This window comes from Sturnira hondurensis, unplaced genomic scaffold (assembly GCF_014824575.4).
Source record: "Sturnira hondurensis isolate 20B ecotype Veracruz unplaced genomic scaffold, ASM1482457v3 Scaffold0000917, whole genome shotgun sequence".
NCBI lineage: Eukaryota > Metazoa > Chordata > Mammalia > Chiroptera > Phyllostomidae > Sturnira > Sturnira hondurensis.
The window spans coordinates 6,944-13,674 of NW_028073548.1; the positions used below are offsets into that span (position 1 = coordinate 6,944).

Here is a 6,731-nt window from a genome sequence, read left to right on the forward strand (position 1 = left end):
CAAACTCACAACTATCAATAAATGAACCTAAAAACAAAAATAAAAATGAACTCCCTGGCTGGCATAGCTCAGTGGATTGAGCACAGGCTGCCAAACCAAAAGGTTGCTGGTTTGATTCCCAGTCAGGGCCCATGCCTAGGTTGTGAGTCAGGTCCCTGGTGGGGACTATGCAAGAGGCAACCGCACATCGATGGTTCTCTCCCTCTCTTTCACTCTCCCTTCTCCTCTCTCTAAAAAATAAATAAATCTTTAAAAATAATAATAATAATAAAATAAAATAAGCAAATAACTAAAACAGGAACAGAATCTCAGAAATGGAGATCACATGGAAGGTTATCAGTGGGAAGGGGTAGGGGGAAGAATGGGGGAAAAGGTACAGGGAATAAGAAGCACAAATGGTAGGTACAAAATAGACAGGGGGAAGTTAAGAATAGTATGGAAAATGGAGAAGCCGAAGAACTTATGTGTACGACCCATGAACATAAACTAAGGTGGGAGAAAGCTGGTGGGGTTGGGGGTGCAGGGCGGAGTTGAATAAAGGCGAGAAAAAATGGGACAACTATAAAAGCATAATCAATAAATTATTTTAAAAATAAAGTGTATGCTTTTATGTTAGGCGAAGCAGACTATTGTATAAATGTGAACTAGGTCAAATTATTAGTAGTATTGTTCAGTTTTTGTATGTCCTGACTGACTTTCTACTTGTTCTATTGATTATTGAGAGAAGAGTGTTGACATCCCCAAGTCTAACTGTGGATATGAAAATCAAGCACTTTAAGTAGACAGACTAGCTTACCATTCTGAATCTGAGCCACTTTTTTAGAGATTTCTCCAATGATCTATGAAAAAAACAAAAGTTAACAGATTCTTATTACTTTTGAATATGTCTAAAAGCACAGGAAAATGTAATTTAAAATTAGTAATTTTAAGAAAATATTGGACCTAGCTGGTGCAGCTCAGTGGACTGAGTGCCAGCCTGCTAACCCAAGTGTCACAGGTTGGATTCCCAGTCTAGGGCACATGCCTGTGTTGCCAGTCAGGTCCCTAGAAGGGGGTGCATGCAAGAGGCAACTGCACATTGATGTTCCTCTCCCTCTCTTTCTGCCTCCCTTCCCCCCCTCTAAAAAATAAAGAAAGAAAATCTTTTTAAAAAATAACTTAAAATTCTGGTTTAAAAGTCATGTAGATAACAAGAAACAATTAGAAACTTGTTACTTGTACTAAGATCATATTCATCCAGAATGTACCTGTCGTCTCCATTTCTCAGCTTTCGGCAACTCAGTACATTCTGAAGCAAGGAAGGGTCTTCGTTCCTAAAAGGAAACAAATTTTACACATTGCCATTATACAGTATGAAAAATACAAGCTTCCTGCAACATTCAGCTGATTCAGGCCTGAAGTCCAAAACATCTAAACACATCTAGTTTCACTTCCAGATGATCTCATCAAGCCTTAAACCTCACTTTACAATCTCGATTTAGTAAACAATAGGCAAAAACATTCATTGCATTGTATTTAATACAGTGAAGCAATGGAAACAAATTAAAAGCCCTATAGTAGAAAAATGGCTAAGTAAACTAGATTATATCCACTTTATGGCATATTTATATCACCTTAAGAAATGATGGCCATCAGCATTTGGAATAGACGTGTGTATATATACATGTGTGAGGGAGAGTGTGTATGTGTGTGTGTGTGTACAGACGGCCAAATAGACATATGAAAAGATGTTCGATGTCACTACTCATCAGAGCAATGCAAATTAAAACCACAATGAGATATCACCTCGCACCTGTCAGAATGGCTATCATCAATGAAAGAAGTGTTGGCGAGGATGTGGAGAAAAGGGATCCCTCATGTATTGTTGGTGGGGAAGCAGATTGGAGCAACCACTATGGAAAACAGTATAGAGGGTCCTCAAAAAATTTAAAATGGAACTGCCTATGACCCAACGATTTCAATCTGGGGGATATAGCTGAAGAAACCCAAAACACTAATTTTAAAAAGTATATGCACCCATATATTCATTGCAGCATTATTTATAATAGCCAAGATAAGGAAGCAATCCAAGTGCCCATCAACAGACAAGTGGATAAAAAGGTTGTGGTACATATATACAATGGAATATTACTCAAACATAAAAAGGAATGAAATCTTACCATTTGTGATAGCATGGATGAACCTAGAGGGTATTATGCTAAGTCAAATCAGTCAGAGAAAGACATATACCATATGGTTTCATATACATGTGAAATCTAAAGAACAATTCATATAAACAAACAAACAGAAACAGACTCATAGTTACAGAGAACAGACTGATAATTGGCAGAGGGGAGGGAGTGGTTTGGGGGACTAGGTGAAAAAGGTAAAGGGATTAAGAAGTACATATTGGTAGTTACAAAACAGTCATAGGGATGTACAGTGCAGCATAGGGAATACAGCCAATAATACTATAATAATTATGTATGGTGGCAGATGGAACTGGAAGTATCGAGGGAATACTTTGTAAAGTACAAGATTCTCTAACCACTATGCTGTACACCTGAAACTGATACAAAAAACTAAAGAAAAAAAAAAACGTAAACCAAGCAAAATATCCAAAGAATGGTACATTTTATCCCTAATCTGGCTGAGTCTCTGTGAGTCTGAGATCACTTACTGGTTTCAGCTAAAAGGTATATTCCTCATAGCTATTCTACCTACCATTATTCAATATTAGACAGAGCTGGGATAATATGGAAACCCAATTATCATAGCACAAAAGAGATGGAAGAACAAGCAGCCAGATCATCACACAGCCCTAGCTATAGAGAAGCATCTAGAATTCAAGTGTATAGACTCAGTCAGCAAGTATATATAAGAAACAGGAAGAATATGAGCTTGAAGTCAGCTCAATAGGGAGTTTACCACATTTTTCATGCTACTTTACAATTCAAGAGGAAGATTTACACCAACCTTCACTTTTCCCTCCTCCAATTGAGCTTGGCGAAATCTTGCTAAGGCCGTCCTACCAGAAAGAGAAAAGACTCCATTAGACCCTGTTCACAGACTTCTTATCACCCAAGTTCCTAGACAGGGTAAAACTGCTCATGACCACATTCAACATCATTCTTGTGTGTATATGTGCTTATGTTGTGATTAAGAAACCACAGAGAAGTTACAGATTTCCATGTTCAAAAGAGTAGAATTTACAAAACCATGTGTGTTCCTGAACATCCAAATATCTATTTTATTTTCACTGCATGTAAGTACTGTGGGAAACTCAACAGACCACTGTGGTGAGCAAAACATCCAGATGTTAAAGATTAGTATTTGGGGTACCCTAGCTGTCACTCTCACAGTCCCAGCCTCCATGTCCAGGTGAATGAATGCTCATCCAATAAAAGTTCTGGGAGCTTTCAGAAAATGCTAAATGGGGAAAACAAATAGGAAAATACAGGAATACTATTTGAAAATATGTAGAGAAAGGAACATATATCAAAAGGCTCATACATCAAAAGGACCAAACACAAAAAGAGCCCTGTGGTAGTAATTAAGTTACATAAAATCTACAGTCAAAATTGAGTTGATACTTACATGGCCTTTTCTGCATTTCGGGCCTAAAAGGGGAAAGAACAGAAGAAAAATACCCATTTTTAAAAAACTTTTTAAATTTGTTTTTTTTTTAATTATTTATTTGCTTTCTAGCAACAAGTTTCACCACAAGGCACAGTCACAAGCAAAATGCTTGAAGTAGCATATAAACACAGTAACAAAAAAAATACTAAAAGAGCACTCTCCCTCTCGAGAGCATGCCCACACCTTTCTTCCCTCTCAGGCACACATCTCCTAAACTCTAAGGGTCCCCAAAAGAGTTGCAATGAGGAGAGCAATGGGCAGCAGCAGCTCATCCTGGGCTAACACCCTGAATCTATCTCCAAGGTCCCTTTTCTCTGACTTTCTAGTGAGCCAAAGCAATACAGGCTTATCTCCTTCCTATAACATTTCTAGAGAGCCAAAGCATCGCTGCCCTGGCTCTTTCATGTTGCTTCTTCTATCCTAAGGCCTTCTCTGTTTTCACTGTCCCCAGCTTTATTAACATACTCTCAAAATTTAAAAAAAAATTAAAAGATGTCCAAATCCTGTGACTTTACTTATGCTGCTCCCTCTACCTGAAATCTTTACTCCTCTGGTCCCCTACCCCTTCTAAGTGGCTAACTCCTATTCATCCTTCAAAATTTACTTGTATCATCACCATCCCAGTAAGTTTTTCCATGACCCCCTTCTTCCCAACTAGGTTGCTACCCTTTGTTTGGGTTTACACCTACCATGGCACTTTCCATCTAGTATCACAATTGTATGTTTTCTGGCAATGGAATTTGAGAAAGAGAGTAACTTTTACAAAGAGAGTTTTATATAAGTACTGTCACACTAGGGTCAAGCCAATTATCCCTGAAACACAATGTTAGGTAGGGAAAATGTTTTCTGGGTATAAGTAAAAGAGTACTTGCTGGAGTCACAAAACTGAATTTTATTCCCAGCTCTTCCACTTATCATCCCTGAGTAGTCAGTCTCTCTAAGACTACTTTACAACAGGGATCATACCTCTTATTTCATACAGAGGTCATGATGGCTTGATGAGATAAATACATGAAGACATCAAGTATGCCATTTATAGATGCTAAGCAAAAGTGAGCTCATTAAAATCTTGTCTCTGACCCTCCTTTTCAATGGACACAAAAACTAACTTGGCAAATGCTTGGTGGATAAATGAACACGATATTTATTAAGAAATAAAATACAGGCTCTCCCAGAGGAAGCCATCATCTTGAAGGCTGAGACTGTGTCTTAGATACTTCATTAAATATCTAGGACAGATCCTAAATATTTAATTCAGTATTTCTCAATGCCTATTCCATGCTTAAAACATCATGCTACAGCCCTGGCTGGTACAGCTCAGTGGATGAGCATGGGCCTGTGAAGCAAAGGGTCACTGGTTCGATTCCCAGTCAGGGTACATGCCCGGGTTGCAGGCCAGGTCCCCATTAGGGGACACATGAGAGGCAACCACACACTGATGTTTCTCTCCCACTCTCTCCTTCCCTTCCCCTCTCTCTAAAAATAAATAAATAAAACATTTTTTTAAAAAACATCATGCTAGATGCTAGGAACTAAGCCATGATTCTTCCCAAGGAACTCATAGGAACTCCCTCCAAAACACAGAATCAATAATAAGTTATCAGTGATGAGTATATGTAGCCAGGGTAATGAACCCACAAATATGAATGTGGGATGGTATTATACAAAATAACCAACAACTCCTGTAGCCAAAAATATCCAGGCCCAAGGATCATCTCCCTGGCTAGGGAATGGAAAAAGAAGATTCCTAAATGCTTGCCAGAGTTCAGAAATGAAGAGCCTCAGGGCAGAACAAAACAGTAAATTTGGGACACATCCCCCTACAGAAAGCACTGCTTCTAGCCAACTGGCTTCTCTCATTCTTAGATTTTTGTGTTCATCGATCTACAATGGTTTCCAATATAACCTTATGTTGGAATTATTCTATAACCTTGCTACAGCGTCGAGGGTTTATTATAGGGGCCTCACTTGAGGAAAATATGGTAAATCAAGATGTTGTACCAGCACTATGTGCATTCTCATATTTACCCGTTGTGAGAGCTTCTTGAAGAAGCTGACTAAGGACGCCAGGCCAGAGATCACACCCTCAAGCAATGACACTATGACATTTATTCATACTGGAACACCTACAACATGCCAGGCATTAAATAAGCGATGGTGAAAAGCCCCTACCCTTGGGAAGGTTCTATCTTGTGTTGGTGGGAATATATATAAATCAAACGATCCAGTAACATACGGTCACAAACGCTATGAGACTTGGGGACAAACATCCAGCCCACGGCAGGCACCGTAAATGGGAGCTGGTCCTTGGGCCCGCCTCTCTGTTCTTTAGTTTCCCCTCTAGATAATGTAAAACGCTTCATCGAGATTAAAACATCAAGAGGAGACTGTGGCCCTCGAGATTCCAGTTTCCGTCACCAACTTCTGACAATTAAGAGAGGCAGGAAGAGAATTCACAAATTACACCCTAGGAGCCTGAGGCCTGCAGTGACGCCGGCTGAGCGCCTACAAGGAGGGACCCAGATGAGACTGGGAGCCCGCACAAACAGACCGGTCTGGTCTGGCCCCGACCTTCACTCACCCACCCTACTCACCATAGTGCAAGTGAAGGCTCCAACCTCGGATCACGACCAGGGAACTTTCCGACCTCAGGAGAAGCCAACCCGGACGGGAACTGAAGATTCTAACGGTACCACCTACTTTTCTAATCGGAAGGGGGGAAAAGGCTGGAGGGCGGGGGCAGGAAGTACAAGAAATAAAGAGGCCGGAAGTGAAGCTGAGAATTGGCTGGAGAAGGGGGAGGGAATGTAGGGTCTCTCCGTTAGCGGCCTTCCCCGACGTCCGGACCTTGCACCCACGCGTACGAAGGAAGAATGGGGGCGTTGGCAAAATTGCGCTTCCGTACTAGGAATGACTGGCATTTCTCCGACTCAGCCCTGGGCGGCTGGTTTCACTCTCGCGGTAACTACTGCGAAATTTCAAGCGCTAACTATTGGTATCGCGGTAGCGAACAGTGCCCCTGCAATTGTCTGTGAGGACGTCGGGAGTGGTGTATGCAACTGTAGATGCTTGTCCCACGGACCCTCATGGAGAGCAAAGATGCTCTCGTCTTT

At 40.7% G+C, this 6,731-nt stretch overlaps 1 long non-coding RNA gene across 1 annotated transcript; it reads right to left on the reverse strand.

Annotated features, from left to right (window-relative positions):
- Positions 1-790: 790 nt before the first annotated feature.
- Positions 791-6,497, reverse strand: LOC118994577 (uncharacterized). The gene is made up of 5 exons (XR_005068089.1): positions 6,213-6,497; positions 3,577-3,599; positions 2,956-3,007; positions 1,248-1,313; positions 791-839 (listed from the first exon to the last, which is right to left on the reverse strand). It is a non-coding gene; the product is annotated as an uncharacterized LOC118994577 (long non-coding RNA).
- Between the last annotated feature and the right edge of the window lie 234 nt (positions 6,498-6,731).